The sequence below is a fragment of the Pongo pygmaeus genome, chromosome 2 (assembly GCF_028885625.2).
Source record: "Pongo pygmaeus isolate AG05252 chromosome 2, NHGRI_mPonPyg2-v2.0_pri, whole genome shotgun sequence".
NCBI lineage: Eukaryota > Metazoa > Chordata > Mammalia > Primates > Hominidae > Pongo > Pongo pygmaeus.
Window position 1 is genome coordinate 83,965,008 of NC_085930.1, and position 27,336 is coordinate 83,992,343.

The window sequence follows — 27,336 nt, forward strand, 5'->3', positions numbered from 1 at the left end:
CATGCACACACACACACACATAAACACACACATGAACTAAATATCTACCAAATGCAGAATAATGGTTGCCTCTGAAGATGAAGAAAGAATTGGACTGGAGAAATTAACATAAAAGATAAATTCTGTGTGGTTCTATCACTTAAGAGAGTAAAGACAGGATGTGAAAAAATATGAAAAACAACATTTGTTAGTTTTGAGTGATGGGCGCATGGATAGGAGTTTGTTGCATTTTCTTCTGTATATTTCCATATTTTACCCCCACTTTGGCTGCTGAATATGCAGTGAATGGGGGTAAGTGGAAGGGTGAGGATGGAGATTGGGTGGTGGGAGGCAGTACAGGACAGAGAGGAGCCAAGCGAGAACCCCAGCATCCCTCCCTCAACTGCTTTGAACTCCAAGAGTGTGTGACCACTTTTTTGCTTTATTTATCTATTGCCCAAAAGGTTTTCCTGGATGAACACTTCCCCTTGTAGCATCCTCTGCCTTCCAAGTATTGAAATTGTCACCTAAGCAAGCCAGGAATTTGTCAACAGCTAGATTTTTAGAAGAATGACACATTCAAGTGATGTCTAAATAATTTAAGTCTGCCCCATCCCCATTCCTACAATTTTGCTTCTACATCCTTTTTTGTCTTGAACATTTTTTTATTGTGGTAAAGTATGCACAACAAGACTGGACGCAGTGGCTCATGCCTGTAATCCCAGCATTTTAGGATGCCAAGGCCCAAGGATCATTTGAAACTGAGAGTTCAAGAACAGCCTGAGCAACAAAGCAAGAACCTGTCTCTACAAAAAAAATTAAAAGCTACCCAGGTGTGGTAATGCTGCTTGTGTAGTCCCAGCTACTCAGGAGGCTGAGGTGGGAGGATCACATGAGCCAAGAGGTTCGAGGCTGCAGTGAGCCACAATCACACCACTACACTCCAGCCTGGGTGACAGGGCAAGACCCTATCTCAACAGTATATATGTATATACTATTATATTATATATAATAGATAATATATTATGTAATCATATATCATATAGTAGTATACTATAATACAGTAGTATATATAGTTATATATAATATAGTAGTATAACAGTATTATATATACTTTTATTTACAATAATAGTATATATATTTATATAGTATTATATTAGTATATATATTATATATACTATATATAATAACATACTATATAATAATAGTATATATGTACTATATTATATATGTACATATATACTATTATATAGTATATATTATATAGTACATATATACAACATATATACATACTTTATATAGTATTATATATTATGTATGTAAATATATATAATATATATTATATATATTTATATAGTATATATACTAAATATATACTATAGTATATATAGTATGTATACAAATTTTCTCTGTATACATAGTATATATATTTATATAGCATATATAATATATACTATAATATATATTATATATAATACATACTATATAGTATATATAGTATATATAATATACTATTAAATATTGTAAATAATATACTGATATATAATAATACATATTATATATTTAAATTAATATTTATTATATTATATAATACATACTACATATAATAGTGTATGTTATATATAATAGTATGAATAGTATACTAGTATATACACTAGTGTATATATTTTATATTATATATGTATATATACACACATACATAACATAAAAGTTACCATTTTAACAATTTAAAAATTACAATTGGCCAGGCACAGTGGCTCATGCCTGTGAACCCAACACTTTGGAAGGCAGATGCAGGAGGATTGCTTGAACGTAGGAGTTCCAGACCAGCCTGGGCAACATAGTGAGACCTCATCTCTGTAAATTTTTTTTAAAAAGCTGTGCATGGTGGCGCGTGCCTGTGGTCTCAGCTACTCAGAAGGCTGAGGTGGGAGAGTCGCTTGAGCCTGGGGGTTTGAGACAGCAGTGAGCCATGATTGTGCCACTGCACTCCAGCCTGGGCGACAGAGTAAGACTCTGTCTAAGTGCATTCACAATGTTGAACAACCACTACCACCATTCATCTCCAGAACATTTTTCATCATCCTGAACTGAAACTCTATGCCCATTAAACAATAACTTCCCATTCCCCAGTACCCCCAGTCTCTTGTAAACTCTGCTCTACTTTCTGTCTCTGTGTATTCAACTGTTCTAGATAGTAATTACTATTCAACTATTCTAGATACTAATCACCCCATGTAAGTGGAATCATACAATATTTGTCCTTTCATGTCTGGCCTATTTCATTCAGTATAATGTTTTCAGGACTCATTTATGTTGTAACATATATCAGAATCTCATACCTTTTTAAGGTGAAAAGAATTGTAATCCATGGTATGTATATGCCATATTTTGTTTATCCATTAATCTGCTGATGGACATTTGGATTGTTTCTACCTTTGGTAATTGTGGATAATGTTTCTATGAACACTGGTGTACAAATATCTGTTCAAGGCCCTCCTTTCAATTCTTTTGCGTATCTGCCCAGAGATGGAATTGCCGGATCATATGGTAATTCTATATTTAACCTTTTGAGAGACTACTAAACAGCTTTTCATAGTGGCTGCACCATTTTACAATCCCATCATCAATGCACTAGATTTCCAGTTTTTCCACATTCTCACCAACACTTCTTATTTTCCTTTCGTTCCCCAAATATCTGCCCTAGTGGATGTGAAATGGTATCTCATTGTGGTTTATCCTACGGTTTTTTTATTATCAGTGTTAAGAAAGCATTGTATATATTTCTGTCTGATTGATTGATCCGTAACACCTACATTTTTTAGTATTTCAGCATTTCCCAAAGTGTGCTCCACAGAATATTGATTGCGTTATTAGAGGTTTTATTATTAGAGATTTATTATTAGAGGTTGCATATATTAGAGGTTTCTATGGGATAAGAATAGTGAGGGAGGGGAACTCTCTGGTTAAGTAAGCTGAGAAAGGAAGCAAACTGCGGTAGAGTCATTTCCAGTGCATACATAACTTTTGCAAATTCAACAAGTGAGTAGGAGGTGGTAACTGAATCTCCTGTCCTTTGATTGGTCTCAGTTTTCTCAAGTCTCTTATGCTGAGAGTGATTCTGTTATTTAAATATATGCACCTTTTTATACAAATGGCCCATAAATAGAGCCTTTTATGTAGTGCTTGAAGAAAATTTTATCTGTCGCAACTTTGAAGGAAAAACTGGCTATATTCATGATGATGTAGTTGGTGGGCTCTATGTTGGCACTTTCCCTAAGGGATTTTCCAGTGTTTATTTTGACTATACACAGTTTTCACTTTGAACTGACTTTAGAAAATACCTCCCACGTAAGATGCAATTTTACTATGTATCTTCCCCTTGAAGACTGGAAAGACCTTGAAAAGCCCTACTGTAAAGAAATCTGATTAACACAGTTTAAACCAGAAGTTGGCAAACTTTCTCTGTAAAGGGCCAGCAAACTTTCTTTGTAAAGGGCCAGATAGTGGATATTTTCAGCCCTGTGGACCAGAGAGTTTCTGTTACAACTATTCAACTCTGCAGTTGTAGCTCACTAACAGCCATAGACAATCAATACATAAATGAATAGACATGGCTGTGTGCCAATAAAACTTTATTTAGAAAAATATGCAGCATGCTATATTTAACTGGCAAGCATAGTCTTGTGACGCTTGGTTTAGACCATCATGACCAAGGTTTATTAAATGGCCATCCTCTCCTTTTTTTTTTTTTTTGACCTAAAATCTATAGTAAACCCTTAGATTCCTGAACTTGAATTCAAATATTAGAGGGCTTCAGCTTTTCATGAATGACACTGAAGGTTGATGACAGGTTGTTACTTTTCAGGTGTCTGGATTTTCATCTCTGTGGTACCAGAACTAGTCACTTGGTGAATGTTATGGGCTGAATTATGCCAGCCCTTAGATTGATATAGTGAAGTCCTAATTCACAGTACCTCAGAATGTGACTGTGCATGTGGATAGGGTCTCTAAAGAGGTGATTAAGTTAAAATTAGGCCTTGAGGATGGGCCCTAATACAGTGTGACTGCTGTCTTTATAAGAAGAAATATGGGCACCAAAAGAGGTACCAGGGGTGTTTGGGTACAGAGGAAAGACCATGTAAAAAGGTGGCCATCTGCAAGCCAAGGAGAGAGGCCCCAGAGGACACCAGCTCTGTTGACACCTTGATCTTGGACTTTCAGCCTTCAGAAATGTGAGAACATACATTTTGTTGTGTAAGCCATGCAGTCTTTGGTATTTTGTTACGGCAGCCCTAGCAAACTAACAGTGCGTGATTGTAACTCATCTACCCCAACTCATTGAGATCTTACATTTGTTTGCTCATTCCCAGATACCCAATATCACAAGTATCTTGTACCAAATTTTATAGGTGGAGTCAAGTGCTTTAATTATATTTGCATATTTGGTGTGTTCATAGATCTTAAGACATATCCCTCCTGCATGTTAATAGTTGTAGAATAGATTCCCACAATGCTCTTATCTCAGTTTTCCTTTGTTTCTCTCTTTAGTTTCCTTCCAAATACTGTCCACTTTGTTTCTGTTCCTGGATTCTGGGGTTTTCAAATAGGTGCATATTTCTTTGGTTTATAGTGCTGCTTGTTGCCGGCAGGAATGGAATCTGAGAACTAACCAGTTGTGTGTAACCTCAGACAAGGTATCTATTTCCCTGACTTGGTTTCCTTATATTCCTAGTATAATAGCATCCATATTAGCTTTGGAGTTTCTAGAAGCATTAGCAGAATACAAGTGATGTGCCTGGCATAGCATATGGCTTATGTTGGACACTTAACAAATAGTAGCTATTGAAGGCAACCAGAAGATATCTGTTTATTTCTCTTTTTTCTGCCTTTGTGATCCAAGTTGACAGCAGCTGTGTAGTCTTTGTTAACATCCACTAAAGAAGCAAGGGATTTAACTAGTTCTTTGCATGTGACATTAGACACTGCTTGGTATATCATTGTTTACAGGGCTTAATCCCTCAAGGAGCTTTTGTCGCCGGGCAGACACAAGAAAGATGTGGAGAGATGACGTGATAAGGCAGAAAATGTACTGAGTCATTCCAGTGCCAGCTCTGCCCTGTGTAACATTTTACAAGTTGCTTTCTCTCTCTCTCTTTCTGTACCTCATTTATCTTATTTGTAAAGTGGGGGCTTAGACTAAAACACACCTCTAGTGTATCCTCTTTTTGCCTAATGTTTCACTGAGAGATCATGAGGACCAAGAGGATAACTGGGTGTGAGAATTCTTCATACCAATCTTAGTACTACCCAAACCATAATTATCCATGCCCAACATGTTTTCCTCCTAAAGGGGTACTAAAAAATATTGCCTGTAAGAAACTCTCAACCTATTCTCCTTTCTGTGCTCTCATTTGAGTTAAGCTCCTTGAATATTGAGTTCCTGCTAGAAAAATGGCTTTGTTCTATGGCATCAGGAAGGAGAGAGAGGGCAAAGGTGTTTGTGAAGAAATCCCCTTGACTTCCCGCTTCTTGTGCCACCTTGCACCTAGATTCCTTGCACATCCAGGGGGAGTGGAGGGGCAGGTGGTGTGGGGAGGTGCCAAGCGGATGGTGCCACAGAGGGTTTCAGTTACCACATAGCAGAACAGGGGATACCACATCTGCCACTTCTGCCTTCCTCCTTGTCCTGTTTTTACACTCGGGTGTGTGTGAAACAGTGTGACCTCACAAGTGACAAGGGAGAAGCATGCTTATTGACTGAGGTGGAGCTTCTGGGGGAAAATCTGTTTTCTTTTCTGTAGTAGGGAGAATGAGAAATACATATAAATGAGGATATCTTATGGCGTGATATGCACGCTAGATTTCATCAGTATTCATGACGTGTTTCATTCTCGCTACACTGACATCTGTTAAAAAAAGATTCAGGAATGCCATTCTGGTTTCAGTAACTCTGAAACATGGCTTCAGAGGGGATGTATTACTGAGTTCTCTCTCCCACTTTGACAGCCCTGATTTTGCAACTGAGTGTAGATAACTTTGAGCACTTCAGAATCTCCTCCTACAGAGACAGTAGAAGTCTAAAACGGTGTATTCAGTGACATGCATCCTGTAAGAAACCAAATTGGTATGAAATCTTTAGTTGTTAAGGAGATTAGCCTCAATTTCATCTGTATTTTGAGAGAACTCTATTCTAAATCTCATGTAATTAGGTGAATTTCTAAAACTGTGATTAAACTGTAGTCAGCCAGGGGAAAATTAGAAATAAATTAGAAGTGTCACTGACTTGAGATTTATAGTTTCTCCCCCTGTGCCTACAGAAATTAAGGAGCTTCTCCCTTCTGTATTACAGGCTTTGATGAGAAATCCGGAAGAAAGAATGTATGAAAGAAAAAGATGACATCTATGCATAGCAAACAAAATCTGAAGATTATTACAGTAAAAACAAAAGAAAGGCAAGAGAATACTTACTAGTTAAAGGTAAGTGGACGTTTCTGTAAATGCTGAACTCTTTGATATGTTAGAATAGAAAAGTGACTTTATGTGTGTTTGCATGTGAGTACACATTGACTTGTCAAGCGGGGCTTGGACAGGATGTGATATGATATATGATATGGCATATTAACAAAATATTTACATTACTAGCAAATGATGAAGAAAATTAATAAATTAAGTTCTCCCCTACTTTCAAATGAAAGTCAAACACCCCAAAGTTGAATGATATGCTTACATTTTATAGGTCTTTTCCCACAGAGCAAAATAAACAAAAAAAATGTTCTAATTGTGCTGTGCCTTAGACATATTTCCTATATTTCCAATATTTGTACACACATTTATAAAAGTATTTTCTTTTTATTTGCAGTTGAACAGTTTCACCAGCTTAAGTCCAGTGGACAACTGAGCAAAGCAAACAGTTGATTCTTTTTATAACTGCAATGATTTTCATCTTTAGCTTAATTGGAGTAAGGGAGAGCTTTGTATCCTTAGTATCAGTACTGGGGTTTTATTTTCCATTTTCCACTGCTTTTTATAATACAATAAGAGGGGGATGGAATATTTGAACAGTTGCATAAGCATTGTCATAATGATAGCAATGCTACAGAAACCAAACTGCCAGGCATGCAGGCAACACAACCAGATGAGATCTCAAAATGTTTCTTCATGAGATGCTCTCAGAAGTTCATATCTGACAGGCAAAAACGGTTTGAAGGACATTGATGTAAAATATGCAAAACTATGAACTGCACCTGAGTAAAATGTGCAACAGTTAGGAACAGCATTTTATGTCTCAAAATGCTTCCTTTGGTGAAATCAATGGTAAGATTGCAAATCCACATGCTGGCGCCTGCTGGAGAGATGTAGCAGTCAAGGACTTCGACTCTGGAGATCTTGCCCTACCACTTACCACTTGCATAATTGTGGTCAAAATGATTAATCTCCCTTTGCCTCAGTTTCCTCATCTGTAAAATGTGGGTGATATTAAAACCTACCTTATAGAGTTGCTCAGTAGATGAAATGAGTCAATATAGGCAAAGCACTTGAAAGAATGCTGAGCCCATAAAAAGTGCTCAGTAATTATTGGTTGATTTTATCATTGAGTAAAGTGTACTTCAGGGATGGAAATTTCAGTTGTTTGTTTTAAAGCGGGCAAAGATGTGGAAGAGCATAACAGATGTTGGGGAAGTGGAAGATATCAGTTCTTTAACGCTGGGCATATTTGTACTGTTCAAGCAGCTGTCACAGGAACTGATGGGTGCCAGGCAGAGATAGAAAAAAGCTACAGGGGCTCAGTGTACTTCTCAAACAAACTCTTATTGATTGTCTCCTTGATTCAAGCACCTTGAGAAGCATTGGAGAATACAGACTTAAATGGTGCAGGACTTTTCTTAAGTTACAAATAAGACCATCTTAAACTCTTTGCTGTAATCTGTAAGGCTGGACTTGACCTGGTCCCAGACATTGTCTCTAGCCTCACCTCCTTAGCTCCCTGTCCTCATTCTTGCCTTCTTTGATTCCCTCTAAAACACAAGCAGTGATTTTCCACTTAGATTTTTTGCACCCACTGCACAATGCAGCCTGGCTCCTTTCCCTCCCTTGTTCCTGTATCTTTTTCCTTTAAGTCTTAGACTGGGGCTTCTCTGGCTTCTCTACTAAAGGGGCCTCCTCTGAGAATGGAGCTTCCAAAAATATTGTCCTTACTGTCATTCTCATCAACAATGAATATGAGAGCCTATTTTCCATATCCTTGCAACAAGGAGTATTCCAAAGTTGTTTCATCCTTGCCAGTCTGATAGGTGCTGAACTTGATTATTTGAAGTAGGTTTAAGAGAGGATGCACAGATAGGCAATGAGGGCAGAAGTCAGTCATTCATTAACTCACCTTTATAGCCTTCCCTGTTTTCTTTATAGCACTCATTACTACCATGAACTAATTTGTCTCTTCAGTTACTTTTCACCTGCCTTCTCTCCTGGTGTATAAGTTCCCTGAGGCCTGGGACAGCATTTGCCCTCTTCACAGTAATATTCTGGGATCCTGGTCCAGAAATTGCCATATACGAGGTACTCAATAAACATTTTGAGAGTGAAAGAATGAATGAGAAAGACAGGATCTTGTAATTGTGAAATAGACAGAAAACATCTTTACAACAGTGCTAGAGGCTCAGAAATAGAAGGGAGTCTTACAAAAAGTTAGACCCAGGTAGGCAGGAGCAATATTGATACTATTAACAGCCTCTCAGCACAAATAAGGATCAGCCTAAATAGGCCTTGGCCATAGTGCTGGGCAGGGTCTGCAAGGGCCTCTTGTGGCAGTAGGTTTTACCCTTGAGGTGCTGGATTGTGGGGAGGTGGCTGGGATTCAAGAATGGGGCTCAGGGACTGGTGAGTTGCCAACCACTATGGTGGAGTTGTCAATATCTTAACCAAGCATAGCTGTATGTGTGCATTCCTACTCAATATCAGTCCTGATTATAGTACCAAGCAGAACTCTTTCTAGTCCTGTTTGTACTGGAATACCATTCTCTGCCTTGGATCAATAAGAAGAGTCATCTAGGCCCGGGCGTGGTGGCTCATGCCTGTAATCCCAGCACTTTGGGAGGCTGAGGTGGGTGTATCACTTGAGGTCAGGAGTTTGAGACCAGCATGGTCAACATGATGAAACCCCGTCTCCACAAAAAATACAAAAATTAGCCAGACATGGTGGTGCATGCCTGTAATCCCAGCTACTTGGGAGGCTGAGGCAGGAAAATCACTTGAATTCAGGAGGCAGAAGTTGCAGTGAGCAGAGATTGTGCCACTGCACACCAGTCTGGGCAGCAGAGTAAGTGAGACTCCGTCTCAAAACAAAACAAAACCAAAAAAAAAAAAAAAAGAAGAGGTCTCCAAATAGAGACCAGAGGAGGACTCTGATGCCCTCAAATTTCACCCGAGCACCCTTCTGCCCACATTGTATACCATCAAGTCCTCCCTTATACCTGTTTTATTTCGTGTGTGTGGATTTTGTACTGATATGTCATAGTTGTGCACGTTTTAGGGATACATATGATATTTTGATACATGTATACAATGAGTAACGATCAAATCAGGGTAATTGGGATATCTATCACCTTGAATATTTATCTTTTCTTTGTGTCGGGATATCTATTTTAAATAACCATGCTCATCACCTATGAGACTGGAAGAGGACAAAAAAATATTTTAAATACTCCTCATTGGAAGGATATGGACAAAAAGGCTCTCATATACTGTTGATGAGAATGCCAGTAGGGGCAATATTTTTAGAAGTTAACTTGGCAGTACTTATCAAAATTCTAAATGCACATTCTTATTGACCAGGTAACATAATTTTTAGGGATTCATCTTCCAGATAAACTGGCACAAATACAAAATGATATATGCACAAGTGTGTTCACTTTAGCATTGTTATAATAGCAAAATTATGGGTGCAATTTGTATGGTTGTTGATAGGAGAGGAGTGGATAAATGATGATACTTCCATCTAATAGAACACTCTGACCTTTAAAAAGTGTCAGGGTAGATCTCTCAAAGGTATTAAGTAACAGAGGGAAAAAAGCTGCCAAAATGGTGTGTATTATGAAGCTCTGACACATGCTACAACATGAATGACCCTTGGGGGCATTATGCTACATGAAATAAGCCAGTCGCAAAAGGATGAATACTGTATGATCTTACTTGTATGAGGTACCTAGTGTAGTCACATTCATAGAGATGGAAAGCAGAGTGGTGGTTGCCAAGAGCTGTAGGGAAGAGGGAATGGGGAGTTACAGTTTAGTGGGCACAGAGTTTCAGTTTGAGATAATGAAAATGTTCTAGAGAAGGATGAGAGTGATGGTTGCACAACAATGTGAATGTACTTAATACCACTGAACTGTACACTTAAAAATAGTGTACAGTTTTTAAATGATGAATTTTTGTTTTATCTACTTTACCACAGTTTTTTTTAATGTTAAGAAGAGGAAAACTTTCCTGGTTTTTCCAAAGAAAAAGTGTTAATAGTTTAAAATACCACCATAATACATTTTAGTGACAATCTGTTAAAATTTCTTAGTAGTCTCAGGATCTAAAACAAAAGTACAATATTTTTAAAAGAAAAAAATCTGTTTTCCTTGTAATGATGCCTCATGCACCTAACTTTAGTGGTGCAAATTAAGAAGCAACAAATTACCAGCCAACTGCCAAATCATAGTACCTCCTAGTTCTGCTGGGGATTAAAAGAGTTAACACTTGTTCTTTTAAGAACTTTACAAGTGTTAACTTATTTAATCCCCAACAGAACTAGGAGATATTGTGATTTCCATTTCACAGATGAGATCACTGAGAACAGAGAGGTTATGTAACATGCCCCAGGTCACACAGCTAGTGAGATGCACAACTGGTTGTCATCAAACCCCAAAATTATATAGCTCCAGAGCACAAAATAGTCTGAGCCACTGTTTTACCAACTCCCAGCTCTGAAGAGCTTCTGTATTAGAAGAGTCATCTATAAACTATGTTGGCCTTTTTAAGATTTCTACTGCATAGTTACAACTGAAAGCTTGAGTGCACTGATACAGCTACTAGCTTTTCTTCAGTAGATGCTTGTTAACTTAAAATATGTAAATGATTTGTCTGTAACTGGGAAATTATTCTTTAACACTTACCTAGCTTCTTGGCTGGGCGTGGTGGCTCATGCCGCCTGTAATCCCAGCATTTTGGGAGGCCGAGGTGGGCGGATCACTCGAGGTCAGGAGTTCGAGACCAGCCTGGCCAACATGGTGAAACCCAGTCTCTACTAAAAATACAAAAATTAGCTGGGTGTGGTGGCACATGCCTGTAATCCCAGCTACTTGGGAGGCTGAGGCAGGAGAATTGCTTGAGCCTGGGAGTTGGATGTTGCAGTGAGCCAAGATGGAGCCACTGCATTCCAGCCTGGGTGACAGAGTAAGACTGTCTCAAAAAAAAAAAAAAAAAAAAAATTTACCTAGCTTCTTACTAAACACAGTCATGGAGGAGAACAAGGAAGGGAAGGCTACATGTAAAAACACAAGTGTTCTAAGGTTTTATCAGAGAAGAGCTCTGAAAGGAATTCTCCATATTAGACGGGGAAAACGTGATCTTATATTCTCCTCCCTAAGGTTCATGTCTCCCAAAATATTAGGTTAATTTTAAAAATATATTTCACGTTTATATTCAAACAAATTTAGAAAATGGTGAATTAAAAGGCGTTAAATAGTTTCTCTTCTGCAGGAATTCTTAAGGGCTTCAACACAATGAGTTGCCAAAAAACAGGTATATTAAATAATATATAACAATATATTATAAATATATAACATATAAATATATATTATATTTATATAATATGTAATTGTTTCCCAGAGTTATTTTTACCACAGAGCCCTTCTCCCACAGAAAATATTGAGGGGTTAACACTTCCTGGATCACTTTTGGGAAATCTTTGTATTAGGGATTTTCCAAACTTACCACCAGAGGTCAGTTTTCCCCTCCTTTTATATTCTGACTAAACATTGACAAAACTTAATTTTCTCTCAGCACACCTGAGACAGGCTGACATTTTTCAAGTAGACTTTGCTTAAAACTTTTAAGGGATGAGTGAAAGAAATAAGAAAAATAAGAATCCCTATAAATAGTCACATTTCCAAAACCAATGAGGCTGAGCCAAAGAAATAGCAAATCTACCAAGCTCTGTTGTACCAGTATGGAGAACAAATTCTCAGCCATATTGCTTGGCTCTTTTTCCCTCCTGTTTCTCAGCCAAGTGGCCTTTCTGTCATCTCAGCCCCTAAGTGCATCTGTGGGCTTATCTTATTACATCTGAGGATAAATCCCATAGACCCTTGTGTTTTCACGGTTCAAATTATTTTCTGATTTAAATATCCTGGGTCTGCAGTGTGATCTTTCCTCTCAGTCCTAGCTGGCAGCTCTGAGATAGCTCTGTGATAATGAACAAATATGGCACTCCTGTGAATGTTCTAGTCCTAAGAAAAGCAACTATGCAGTTAATATGCTCCCCTCCTTTCCTCTGCCAGGACAGACATTATTAATCAACACAGCACCCTTTCTTTGTAGAACTCAGAACAGGTCTCACAATACTTCCTGAAACAGGGCTCCAGGCAGGCATTACCAATAGATTGGTGTTAATGTGAGAAAACTCTAAGCCTAAGTCGTAAATTCCTTCCACTTCCAGACTATTCTCTGTTGACTGTCTTTTGAATGTTAATCTCCGTAATCCTCTACCCAACACACACACACATGCACACACACACACACGCACTTTTAAAAGTTTGTTTCAAATCCACAATAATGAAAACCTATTCATTACAGACCCAGCATTTCCTTATTCATACCTTATCCTTAGCAAACTATATGGGTGCAACACCTGATTTAAAGAGAAGGGTTGTTACATCCCAGCATATGCCAGAAGCTCCACTTAGCCCATTCTGTTGTTTAACTTCGGATTCCTATCGATAACATGGCATATGCCCTATTTTAGTTAGCACTTGCTTAGAGTTGCCTTTGTGTGAGGTATTTAGGAAATGGCTTGTGTTCTTGATCAATCTTTAGCAAAAGCTGTGGTATTAAAGCGATTAAAAGGCCTAACCTGTTATGGTAGACTTTGAAACTAATTATCATCTGACGGTTCACTTCTTTTTAATGCTGAAAGCTTATATTAGCATTAAGGAATAAGAGGGTAATATAGTGTAGTCATTAAGCATACCCTCCGGAGTTAGATGAGGTTCAACTCTTGGCTCCCCCACTTACTTGTGCTTTGGGGTCTTTGGAGAGTTACTAATTAATCCTTTTAAGTCTTCTGAAAATAAAAAGATAAAAATAATGCCTATCTTATTGTGGTGCTTTTATAAAACATTATTGTGCATCTACTTTGTACCAAGTGCAAAACATCACAGTGAGGATTGAATGAATTGGGAATTTACTTCACCTGGCACCAAGATGGACCTATTAATCTTTTAAAGCACTTTTATGTTTCAGCTGAAGCCATCACAAAAGGTAGGGGCAAAAGAAGACATGCATGTTATTGAATTGCGATCGACTAGAGATGAGATTTAGGTAGAGGCTGGCCAGCAGGGTCCATATTTAATTTTCCAATTGTGCATTGGAAGTGAACTTTCCCCCATGGGCAGTAGGGTGTGCTGTGTGAACAGGGTAACTACTTCTAGCACTGGTTTCAGGTGAGAGTGTCTCTCTTCACCTTGGGGGAGTGTGATCGTGAACTAATGAGCAGCAAGTTCAACTTTGCTGTTAGTTCTCTAGCTTCTGTTTCTTGTGAACTTTAACTCCATGCACGTTTCTTATGGCAGTAGAATTGATTAACATTTACTGCATGTCCTTTCTGGCCAATGCAGTGTTGAAGTGAATTTACCATGTAAGGAGGAGGTGACGCTAATACACTTGATGTTGTTAAGAAGGCATCATGGAAATACTATATAAATTAACTACTGATAAGAGATAATAACACCATGAAAAACCATGGAAGAGATGAAAGCCTTTTAAAGCAATAATAGCACATCACCTCCCTTCCTATTTGCCTAAGTCACTGTCTGGCTGCAGAGAGGTAAGGAGAGGTAAAGTACATGAAAGCAGAGGGTTGGGGGTAGGTAGAAATAAAAGGCTGTTACAGTTCAAGTCCTAATTACCAAAGGCTAAAGATAAGGTCAACAGCACCTGTGATTTTTCTATATTACATCTATATAACTTGTGATTTAGAATCTTACATTCATTATTTTAGCTTTGCCTCTTGAAATCAGCTTCAGAATTACCTTCCTAAGAAAATTTTAAATTCATCTTTGAATTTTTAAAGAAGTTGCTTTTTTATTTAAATCCCATATTGGGATTTAAGGTAGTCAACATGTATCTTACCTCAATTCTTTTGTCTTATAAAAGTAATTCTGTTTCTACCAATCTAATAGGAGAAAAAAAAATCTCATTTAATATTTATTTCTGACTATCAGTGAAGGATTTTTGTATATTTATTGGCTGTTTGTATTTCTTATGAAAATTGCTTATTCCCATCCCTGTTTGTCTGTGGATTTGCTTCTTATATTAGTAAGTTAAGAGAGAAACAACTCAGAAGTGACAGACTAAGGCACATGTGCCTTAATAATACAATCCTGGCTGGTGCTGTGGCTTTCACCTGTAATCCTATCGCTTTGGGAGGCCAAAGTGGGAAGATCGCTTGAGTCCAGGAGTTCGATGCTGCAGTGAGCTATGATCACACCACTGCACTCCAGCCTGGGTGACAGAGTTAGACCTTGTCTCTAAAAAAATATAAATATAAATATAAATATACAATCCTGATTTAAAAGTAATCCCAAATAATTGGAGAACATAAATGTTCAGCTTGTGCCTAATCTTTAGAGTGGCTGATAACCCATTTTCCCTTTTAGAGTCATTCTTGAGCTCACAGATGGCTGGTTCCTCTGTCTGAGGTCCCTGTCAGCCCTGTGGCAGTTGCAGAGACCTGGAAGAACAAGCGTCCTTGTAGTCCATGCAGATTTCCATAGAGGAGGCAGGTGGTACCATTGAACAGTCCTCCTCGGCAGACAACAGTGGCATCATTTGGCTTTAAGAATGAGCTTTAAGAAAAGATATGTAATTCTGGCTGGGCGTGGTGGCTCATGCCTGTAATCCCAGCACTTTGGGAGGCCGCAGTGGGCGGATCGCTTGAGGTCAGGAGTTCGAGACCAGCCTGGCCAACACGGCGAAACGTCTCTACTAAAAATACAAAAATTACCCGGGTGTGGTGGTGTGCACCTGTAATCCCAGCTACTTGGGAGTCTGAGGCTGGAAAATCGCTTGAACCTGGGAGGTGGAGGTTGCAGTGAGCTGAGATCGCACCGCTGCACTCCGGCATGGGTGACAAAGCAAGACTCTGTCTAAAAAAAAAAGATATATAGTTCCTCCATCAGTCTGGACAGTAATTGAGTCTTATCTATTTCTTTATCTTTCACTTGGTGGAAATGTTGTCTTGGTGAATAGCTGAAGTGTTTTTTGCTTATTTGTGTGTTTTGTTTCTTTGTTGCCCAGGATGGTGGAATAAGTCAAGAATGACTCGTTTTGCCAAAATATGATTTCTCTTAGGGCCATGCTCTAGAAAAGGGGATCTCTTTAGTAAGTTGGGAAAGCTTATAAACCCTTTCTTAGAAAAATACATTTTAAAATTAAACTTAAATTATTTTGAAATAACAGTTTCTAAAACATTAAATACATTTGTATTATAAACACAAAGGTACTTATATATTAATGCAGTAAATAACAATTTCTAGTAATAGATCTAATAACTACTGTAATGGCAAAGTTATCAGGAGTATAAACAATATTTTGCAATATAGGCAACCACCATGATGTGATATCAAAATATCTGTGGTTTCTATTGGTGACTGAGTCACAAGTACTGCTAATATTTCTGTAGTTTGTTACCTATATTCACAGTTGAAGTAACACTAAATTCCAGTTAGAAACTAGTGATAATAAAAAATTATAAATTGCCCATATAATCCAAGTTCTATTTTTGAAATCTGTGCAAAGATCCTTTGGAGCTTATGGATGCCCCAAAGCGAGGCATCCATGGCTGGAATGGGGACAAGGATTGACTTCAAAGGGACATGAAGGACTTTTTTGAGGTGCTAGAACTATTCAGTCATGATTGTGATGATGGTTACATGACCATATATGTTTGTCAAAAACTTACAGACTATATGCCAAAAAGGGTGAATTTTGCTGTATGTAAGTGAGGCCTTGATAAAAGAAGTAAGGAAATAAAAGAATTAGGACGGGAAAGAGAATAAAAGAAAGAATAATGAGTTGAATATTCCTGCTAGTGGGAAGAACTACAGTATAAAAGTCCTTGTTGTGTTGGAGTTGGGTCTCCTGCACAATTATTCAGTGCTTTATTGAGGGTCCATGTAGCAATAGGGAGTGAAGTGAAAAGACTCTGAAATAAGACTCCCTGAGTTCAAATTCTGGCTCTGCTACTAATTTGCTGTGTGACCCTGGGCAAGTGACATGACATCTCTATGCCTCACTTTCTTCATCTATAAAATGAAGATGATAATAATTGTACCTATCTCATAAGATTTTTGGTCAAGAGAAGTTAGTCATTAATGTTTTTAAATGAGTGTGTGTCCCAAAGACACATCAGCTTACTTGTTAATATATTTTTAAACGCATTTGAAACACCTTTTTTTTTTTTTTTTTGGCTCTGACTGAACCTCAACTCTCAAATGGATCCAGTCCCCAACATCCTCTTCCGTTTCCAAATAACTTCCTCTGTTGGACCACCCCACATGATGCATTTCCAAAATACAAAGCCAGTGATTTTATGCAGTGTTTGCAAATAAAAATCACATCCAAGGACATAATAAAGGTGCCAGGTCTTCTGGTTGACACATGCAGTGAATACTTACATTTGAGTCATTAATTATGGTTGGTATACAGTACCATCCAGACAGTCCAGAAAGCTGTGTTAAATATGTACAATGCAGCAAAATGTTCATCAGCGAAATCTCCAGGGGGGTCCTGCTGATAGTTTAGGCCTGAGGTGTTTCACTAGTTGGAGCACAGTTTGTGGGCTGGCAGATAAATGACCTACAAGTGAAGACTTTTAAAATAGCTTTCTATGCCATACACAGTACCAGACAACAGCCTGGTTATCTGGGAGATCAGAACCACGGAATTATAGAGACCTAAAATCATGAAATCATCCAAAAACTTTATTTAAAATAGTTTCAGCCTTTCTCACTAAAGCTTAAACACAATTTATGAAGTAGCAGAAAGGAACATACAACATATCACAATGACTTCTTTTTAGTGTCAGTATACAGTCAGTTCTCATTATTTGAAGTAGTTATATTCAGTAAAGTCATCATGAACACCAAATTAGCAAATACTGAAACATCACACCTAGGGGGAAATAAGTTATGCTGCTATAAACCTCATCACAACATTCTCATCAGCCAGTTAGTACATAACCTTGTTTTAAGTGTGTTTCTGTTTAAAGACACATTATTTAATATATATAGTTGATTCATTAACATTGAACTCATGTCAAAAGTACTATAATTCATGTTTGAATTAAGCTTATCTAAGACATTATTTTTTTTAACAAGGACATTGCAGCTGTCTTCCACTTAGGAACTTTGTCCATTTGGGCTGCTCTTACAAAATACCATAAGCTGGATAGCTTATAAACAACAGAAATGTATTTCTCACAGTTCTGGAGGCTGGGAAATTCACCATGAAGACACCAGCCCATTCAGTGTCAATGAATGAGGGTCCTGCTAATACCACTTGACAGTCCACTTGATTTGGTAGATCCTGATAAGGGTCCACTTTCTGGTTCATAAATGTCACCTTCTCATTGTGTCTTCACTCGGTAGAAGGGGTAAGGCAGCTCTCTGGGGCCTCTTTCATGAGGGCACTAATCCCGTTCATGAGGGCTGTGTTCTCATGACCTAATCATGTCCCAGAGGCCCTATCTCCTGTCATTCTTACACGGGTGATTAAGCTTCAAACTATGAATTTTGGAAATACACAAACATTCAGACCACAGCTAATTCAGCAGTTCAGCACTATGCTTAGGGGGCATTTTAAACAGCAAAATCACCAACCAAAAGCACCAACGTGTGAAAAACATGTTGCTAAATAGACTCTGAAAGGGACACGTGTACCTAACATGAGCTGAAACAAGAGGGCAGCGCATTATTTTGTTATATCTCAGCTGAGAACAGGAGCGTTGGGTGACTCAAATTTTTTGCTGTTCCCCACAAGTCAGAGAATGATTGCAAAAATACCTCGAGCAAAGGCCAACTGTGGTGGCTCATGCCTGTAATTGCAGCGCTTTGGGAGGCCAAGGCGGGAGGATCACTTGAGTCCAGGAGTTTGAGGCTGCAGTGGGCTATGATTGTGCCACTGCACTACAGCCTGGGCAACAGAGCGAGATCCTGTCTCTAATTTTCAAAAAAGTACCTTGAGTATTGATTTTGGAGTTATGAATGAATTCTAACCAGTAGGCAAGTTTGAATTTGTAAATAATGAGGACTGTCTATATCAATAAATTTGTCTCACAAAAAAGGGCCCTTATGGTCCTTCCCTTCATTCCTGAACAACATTGGCTAACTATACAACTTACATGGGACTCATGCCCAATGAGTCATATATATAAGTCAGAGCTCAGCTCTCCCTGCCCTACAGTTCACCAGTCTCTCCATCAGAGAACTTTCAGGGCATAGGGGTCTGCAAGCTACTGCCTGTGGGCCAAATTCAGCACACTGCCTATTTTGCTACCGTCCTGAGCTAAGAATGTTTTTTTTTCTTTTTCATTTTTAAATGGTTGTATGGGAAATCTAGTAACTATTTGACACATGAAAATTATACGAAATTCAAATTTTGGTGTCCACAGATAAAGTTTTATTGGAACAAAGCCATGTGCATTTGCTTACATATCGTTGATAGCTGCTTTCATGTAATAAGGCAGAAATGAATAATTGCCATAGTGATCATATAGTCCACAGAGCCGAAAATATTTACTGTCTGGTCCTTTATAGAAAAGTTTGGTGACTCCTGACCTAAAACATTGCAGCTTATCACAACGGAGGCTTTTGCACAGGCAGTTAAAAGCTCTGTATGGAAGTGATATCTCACCTAGCAGGGGAGGGGTAAGTACTAGAAGTAAAATAGGGTTTCTCTCTTCCCTGCCCCCTCTCCTTTTTTTTTTTTTCTCCCCCCCAGAGTCTCGCTCTATTGCTCAGGCTGGAGTGCAGTGGCATGATCTCAACTCACTACAACCTCTCGGGTTCAAGCAATTTTCCTGCCTCAGCCTCCCGAGTAGCTGGGACTACAGGCGCATGCCACCATGCCCAGCTAATTTTTTGTATTTTTAGTAGAGACAGGGTTTCACCATGTGTTAGCCAGAATGGCCTCGATCTTCTGACCTCAAGTGATCTGCCGTCCTCGGCCTCTCAAAGTGCTGGGATTACAGGCATGAGCCACCACACCTGGCCCCTCTCCTTTTAATATAAGTTTAGATTTCAAATCCCGATGAATGTACTTTGTGTGTTGAAGCAGATTATAAAGTATCAGGCTGCTTCTATTAACAGATCTGCAGAAAGCAATTTAAATGCAACTGAAGGGAACTCATCAGAGTGAAAATAAAATAATGACACCAATATTTTTGTGTTATGGTTCTGCCATGAAATTCCAGTAGCATTGTTTCCTGTCAATTAAGGAAGTAACCTTTGTTTCATTTTGTCTTTATTTTTTGTTTTAATGGCTGAAAGTTATCTTAGACATCACTTAGGCCAGGGCTATCCAAGAGAATTTTCTACAAAGTTGGACATGTTTCAGATCTGTGTTATCCAATATGGTAGCCACTAATACCAGCGGCTATTGAGCAGTTGAAAGGTGGCTGTTGTGACTGAGGAACTGAATTTTTAGTTTTTGTTTAATTTTAATTAATTTAAGATAAAATAGTCACACGTGGCTAGTGACTAGCTTATGGGACAAGGCACATCTAGACTCAAGATTGCCAACTGCCCTGCAGGCTTGATTTGTTGCCAACACTTAAAGATTGGGAGACTTTATATAAAGGTCTGAATTGTGGCTTCCCATGAAAAATTGGAGCATCTGGAGACACTGGGAATGCCCTCATTGGACAAAACATGTGCTCTCCAGTCCCCACTGTTCACTGTCATCCTGTACTCAGCCTGCTCATTTTCATTACCTGCCTGGCCTCTGTTGGCACTTGCATGTGCAATCCCTAATCTAATTCAACCTCAGATGACTCTTCATACGGGAAATGAAAGCCCAGAGACGCAAAGTGCCTTATGCAAAGTCATCCAGTAATTAATACTAGAGCTGGCACCAGAATTCAAGGGCCTGGCTGGTGTACTCTCTCCCAGAGATCTGATTACTGGCATCTCTGGGGCTGTGTGAGGGTGGAGGAAAAGGGGGACCAAGTAGCACCTGGGTATATCTAAGCTGCCCTCACAAATCTCATCCTCACTTACTTCCAGGCCATGGGTAGGGTGGACACTGGGTGGGTGAGGTCTCTGCCTTCTTCCCATCTGGGCTGACTCAGTGTGAGCCACAGTGGGGAGTTAGGGCATGGGAGGGAGGGAGGCCTGAACTTTCCCTGGCCCTTTCTGTCCCTGACTTCCTCTCTTATTGTTTACCCCTGCCAAGTCCAGTGTTCTCAGGGAGGGCGCATCTGGTAACATATTGTTGGTCATTTATCCTCCCTGGCATCTTTGCTTCATACAGTTCCTCTGCTCTTTTGGACCCACCTTTCTTTTTCCAAAGGGCTTTTGGCTTCTTCTGATATCCTAGCCAATTAAATCTTAGGCCAGAGTAAAAGTAGACACACACAGGAGGCTTTGAAATAGTTTTTCACAGTATGAATGTTACATATTATTGGGCATTTCTCCATTCTCATGTCCCGTTCAGGTCCCTAAAGTCCTTTCCAGGGATTATCTTGTTTACCAACCCCAGCAGATCAAACATCTTGACCCATTTGAAACCCAAACATCTCTAATTCAGAAAGAGGGAGTTTAGCACAGTGACTCCAGAGACACATTCACATGAATTTGAGTCCTTGTTCTGCCAGTTGCTAGGTCAGTGACTTGGGGAAAATCACTTAACCTCCTGAGCCTGAATTTTTTCAAGTGTTAAAATGCTTCCTTTGTAGGGCTATTGGTGAGACATAAATCTCATCATGAATGTAAGGTAGAAACCATGGCACCTGAGACATATGATTGTTCCATAGATGAAAAGAATGTAGGGTTGTTTTTGTTTGTTTTTGTTTTTGTTTTTTGATATCCCTTTTTATACAAGTTACACCTGTTGCTAGAAAGCAATTCTGCCGGTTTAATCAAGCCATGCCCCTTCTGAGATTTTTCCCAGGCATTATTTTGCTTATCAACCCCACCAGATCAAACACCTTGACCTGGCCAGGCACAGTGGCTCATGCCTGTAATCCCAGCACTTTGGGAGGCCAAGGCAGATAGATCACCTGGGGTCAGGATTTCAAGAGCAGCCTGGCCAACATGGTGAAACCTCGTCTCCACTGAAAGTACAAAAATTAGCTGGGCGTGGTGGTGGGTGCCTGTAATCCCAGCTACTCGGGAGGCTGAGACAGGAGAATCACTTGAACCCTGGAGACGGAGGTTGCAGTGAGCCAAGATTGTGCCGTTGCACTCCAGCCTGGGCGACAGAGCAAAACTCCATCTCAAGCAAAGAAACAAACACCTTGACCCATTTTAAACCCAGACATCTCTTCCTGTATCTCAGTCTGCAAGTTCTTCTCTGTGTATGCTGCATAGGAACTTCCATTTACTGCTTGGTTATTTGGTTCTTGACTTTACAAGGCCTCTTCCATCCTTTTCCCAAATGTGGAGCTGCCATCCATGCACTTCTACCATACTGCATGCTATGTCATGGGCACCTGTGATTTTTGCCTGCCCAGTATCCAATCCCCATTCTGGTAAAAGAGTCCCAGTTTTTCTTTGGGCTTGGGTAGCGTTGCTCTCCTGCCCCTTTTTGGTATCAAGTTTAGATACATGACTCAGGTCTAGCCAGTGAGCCAGTGAAGGATGACTGAGGGACTCTTGTTGGAATTATTGGGAAAGAGAATCTCACTTTCCACAACGAGCTGCTCAATGAGCCGAATATAAGCCTGGACCTATGAGTGGCCACCTCTGGCTCCACTGGAAGAGGCTGCCTGAGCATGAGATCAACACTGAGGAAAGGGAGCTGAGAGCTAGAGAGAGACAGATTTCAGGGCATTGGTGCCTGAAGCCAGATACTTCTGGGCTGATCAGGTATGTGAGCCAATAAACTCTCCATATTCATCTTCATTGAATTTATTCATTCCTACTTGCTTTGGTCAGTTTCAGTTGGATTTCTACTCCTGTAACTGAAATAGTTAGGTGAAAACTCACCCCTTTTCACTTCTAAGTTTCCCCCAAACCTATTTCCCATATATTTCCTAGTTAATGTAAATCCATTTGCTGGCTGTCAACCATTTCACATATGCAACATACATTTTCTTCCCAGTGCACTTTGCTATCTGGCCATCTGGTGCAGTTGATTCTCTTCATTTGGGTTATCTGTGCTTATTCATTCTCTACCTTATATCTTGATAATAAACACTTTGCAAACCAAGAGTATTAGTTTTCTATTGCTGCATAACAAATTACCACAAATTTAGCAGCTTAAACAACATATATGTATATATGTAATTTTATGTGTGTGTGTGTATAACACACACACACACACACACACAGTTGCTATGGGCCAGGAGTCTGGGCACAACTTAACTGGGTCCTCTGCTCAGTTTCTTACCAGGTTGAAATTAAGATGTTGGCCAGAGCTGGGATCTTGTCTGAGGTTCCACGTTCCCTTCCAGGCTCACTGGCTTTTGGCAGGATTCAGTTCTTTACAGTTGTAGGACTGAGGTCCCCAGGTTCTGGAAGCCACCTGCAGTTCCCTGACATGTGGCCCCCTCCACAACATGCCAACAACATGGAATTTTGCTCTTCAAAGACAGCAAGAGAACATCTTTCACTCTAATCTGCTAAGGTGGAGTCATTGTGGGTTGATAACCCATCACCTTGGGCATATAATGTGAGCTAATCAGGGGAGTGACATCCCATCATCTTTGCCATCTTCTCTTGGCTAGAAGCAGATACAAGCCCTGGCTACATTCAAGGGAAGGGGATTACACAGGGTGTGGAGGTCATAAGGACCATGTTGGAATTCTGCCTACTACACCACATCGACCTCCTACCAAATGGTCTAAGCCCAATTCAGAGTAGTAATGTTTAAGGATTAATAAAATTGTTCTATGTACACCGTGTAAATTTTTAGTAAACATGTGTTATTAGTTATAATGTATGTGAGTATGCCTGTGTGTATACATTTTAGAGAAGAAAAAGATGGCCTCAGTAGGTTAAATAATGGCCCCAAAGATATTAGGTCATAATCCCTGGAACCTGTAAATGTTACCTTATATATATATATACACCAAAGACTTTGCAGATGTGGTTAAGTTTCTTGAGATGAAAAAGTTATTCTAGATTATCTATATGGGCCGTACATACCATCACAAGACCCCTGTGAAAGAAAGGCAAAGGGAGTCTAGAGAGACACACAGAGGAGAAAGAGATGTAAAGAGAGATAGCAGAGATTAGAGTGATGTGGCCACAAGTCAAGCAATACTGGCAGCCACCAAGAGCTGGAAGAAGAAAGGAATGGATTGACCCCTACAACCTCTGGAGGAAGTATGGCTCTGCTGACACCTTGATTTCAGCCCAGTGAAACTGATTTTGGATTTCTGACCTCCAAAACTGTGAGATAAATTTCAGCCATTTTAAGCCATCAGCTTTGGTAACTTGTCACAGTAGCCAAATGAAACTAACACAATGGCGATAGTGTCTGCTTTATAATAGAATCAGATTTGCCCTAGGCAATACCATTCAGGACACAAGCATGGGCAAAGACTTCATGACTAAAACACCAAAAGCAATGGCAACAAAAGCCAAAATTGACAAATGGGATCTAATTAAACTAAAGAGCTTCTGCACAGCAAAAGAAACTATCATCAGAGTAAACAGGCAACCTACAGAATGGGAGAAAAATTTTGCAATCTATCCATCTGACAAAGGCCTAATATCCAGAATCTACAAAGAACTTAAACGAATTTACAAGAAAAAAACAACCCCATCAAAAAGTGGGTGAAGGATATGAACAGACACTTCTCAAAAGAAGACATTGATGCGGCCAACAAACATATGAAAAAAAAGCTCATCGTCACTGGTCATTAGAGAAATGCAAATCAAAACCACAATGAGATACCATCTCACGCCAGTTAGAATGGCGATCATTAAAAAGTCAGGAAACAACAGGTGGTGGAGAGGATGTGGAGAAATAGGAGCCTTTTACACTGTTGGTGGGAATGCAAATTAGTTCAACCATTGTGGAAGATAGTGTGGCAATTCTTCAAGGATCTAGAACTAGAAATACCATTTGATCCAGCAATCCCATTACCAGGTATACACCCATAGGATTATAAATCATTCTACTATAAAGACACATGCACACATATGTTTGTTGCAGCACCATTTATAATAGCAAAGACTTGGAACCAACCCAAATGCCCATCACTGATAGACTGGATAAAGAAAATGTGGCATATATACACCATGGAATACTATGCAGCCATAAAAAAAGAATGAGTTCATGTCCTTTGCAGGGACATGGGTGAAGCTGGAAACCATCATTCTCAGCAAAGTAACACAGGAACAGAAAATAAAACACCACATGTTCTCACTCATAAGTGGGAGTTGAACAATGAGAACACCCGGACACAGGGAAGGGAACATCACACACTGGGGCCTATCGGGGGGTTGGGGGTAAGGGGATGGATAGCATTAGGAGAAACACCTAATGCGTGCAGGGCTTAAAACCTAGATGATGGGTTGATGGGTGCAGCAAACCACCATGGCACATATATACCTATGTAACAAACCTGCACATTCTGCACGTGTATCCCAGAACTTGAAGTATAATTATTAAAAAAAAAAAAAAGAACAGATTTGCATTTGAGGTTTTTGAGCCTGAAGACAATTTGGCCAGATTCAGTGGGTTGCAATCTAACTTATAATTTATATTCTCAGCTGGGTGCAATGGCACACACCTGTAGCCCCAGCTACTTTGGAGGCCAAAGTGAGAGGATCACTTGAGTCCAGAAATTCAAGGTTGCACTTTACTGTGGGTGCCTGTGAATAGCCATTGCATTCTAGCCTGGGCAACAGAGTGAGACCCTGTCTCTACAAAAAAATTTTTAATAAAGCAATTTCTCCCAGAAAGATCCTTAGAATACCTGCTTTTTCTTTCTGTATGTTAGCTTTCAGCAGCTAAGAATACCTGCTTTGCATCTTTGGGGATGCTTATTTAGAAATGCATTACTCAGAACCACCTGCAAAACGGTACCTGTTATTAAGGGCAGACCCAAAATTTAGCTTTGAGCTACTTGGTGTGCCCTGGCAGTCAAAGCAAAAAGTGGTTCCCCTATATAAAACTTTTAATATTTAATCTTTCTAACTCAGAGGACAGGGCACTTTATTCAGCAGGGGAGTCTAGTTTTCATCTTGAATAAATGATTAATTTCATAGAGAATAAAAGATGAATAATAGCCAGTACTACTGTCTTTTATCTGCTCCTTAATATGTTAACTGAATACACTGAGTATTTATTTATTCAACAAACATTCCTTGAGCCCTACAATGTGCCATGAAGGATGGAGAAACAATAGAGACCAAAAGCAGACAAAGTAGTTTCCAACTCTCAAAACCCCACAGCCCCATGGAAAATATCAAAATTAAATAGTCCCATGAATAAATGCATAACTGCAGTCTAAGGTAAGTCGAAGAAAAGAATTGCTGTTCTAAGAAGTTACTTATCAGAAGAACCTGGCCTAGGCTGAGGGAATCAGGGACAGCTTCCTCCTGGACATGACGCTTTACTGAGAGCTGAAGATTGAGTAGGACTTAACCAGGAAAAGGGAGAAGAGGCTGAGGGTTCCATATGGAGGCAACAGGGTGTGCAGTGGCCATGCAGCCAGATATTGTAGTGTGTTAGAAGGCAGAGGGGGAAGAGGGGGCGTGGGGCAAGGAGCACCGGAGAGGTAGACGGGGCTTGACCATGGACACAGAAGACTCTTGAAGGTCAGGGGCATATTGTTGAAAGAACAGTTGGGGGCATGGATCTGCTCCCCAATCCATAGTATCTTGTGACTCTGCATCCTTTTAGAGGTGGGTGCCCAGCCTTGAGAAGTCAGTATGGGGCTTTATCTCCATTTGATGGATTCACTCATATTGTTGCCTGTTCACAAAATAGAGATGTTGACTATTTCTTTCTTTTCACTGGGCAGTGGTCAATGCCTTAAAAAGCTTGTAAGCTGGCCGGGCATGGTGGCTCATGACTATAATCTCAGCACTTTGGGAGGCCGAGGCGGGTGGATCACAAGGTCAGGAGTTCGAGACCAGCCTGACCAACATAGTGAAACCCCATCTCCACTAAAAATACAAACATTAGCCAGGCGTGGTGGTGCACACCTGTAATCCCAGCTACTCAGGAGGCTGAGGCAGGAGAATCGTTTGAACCCGGGAGGCGGAGGTTGCAGTGAGCCAGGATCTCGCTACTGCACTCCAACCTGGGTGACAGAGCGAGACTCCATCTCAGAAAAAAAAAAAAGCTTGTGTGCTATGAGTCTCAACATAAGCATAATAGAAGCCAAGGTTAGAGAGTTCCTCATGGGAGTCCATGGAGGACAACACAGCTACCTGCACTTCTGGGTACACCCTACGCAGTTACCTGCACAGGCTGGGCCTGCTTTCTGGGCACACCCTTGACCTCATGCAGCACTCATGATAGTGTTGAAATGCAGCCCCTTGAAATGTGCTTTACATCAACCTGATGGCACTGCTCACCTGGAGCAATAAACAGCATCTATTGATTCAACCCTAATCCCAGCACTTTGGGAGGCCGAGGCAGGCGGATCATGCCCTAAGATTACCATTGACTTTTTCTGCCCCTGGACCACAACACGTTCATTGAAGGAACACCTTCTAATTAAAAGGCAGCATTATTTTCCTTTGCTGAAAAGAAGAACCATCTCTTATACGATGCATGGTTTCTAGCCACATAGTATAGATTTGTAAAAAGCGAGGGGAAGCATACTTTCAGTGCAGAACTGTTTTTGTGGTTTTTTTCCTTCCCCATGTCTGATCTGTGGTACTCATCTGCTTGATGGACAGTTTTGTCCTA

The 27,336-nt window shown here is 39.8% G+C and overlaps 1 protein-coding gene across 1 annotated transcript in view; it reads left to right on the forward strand.

The window, feature by feature from the left end:
* Positions 1-27,336, forward strand: part of FRMD4B (FERM domain containing 4B) — a 372,375-nt gene that overhangs the window by 99,591 nt on the left and 245,448 nt on the right. Inside the window, exon 2 of the mRNA XM_054481543.2 lies at positions 6,332-6,459. The gene's annotated coding sequence lies outside the window, so the exon portion shown is untranslated. The remainder of the gene's footprint in view (positions 1-6,331; positions 6,460-27,336) is intronic.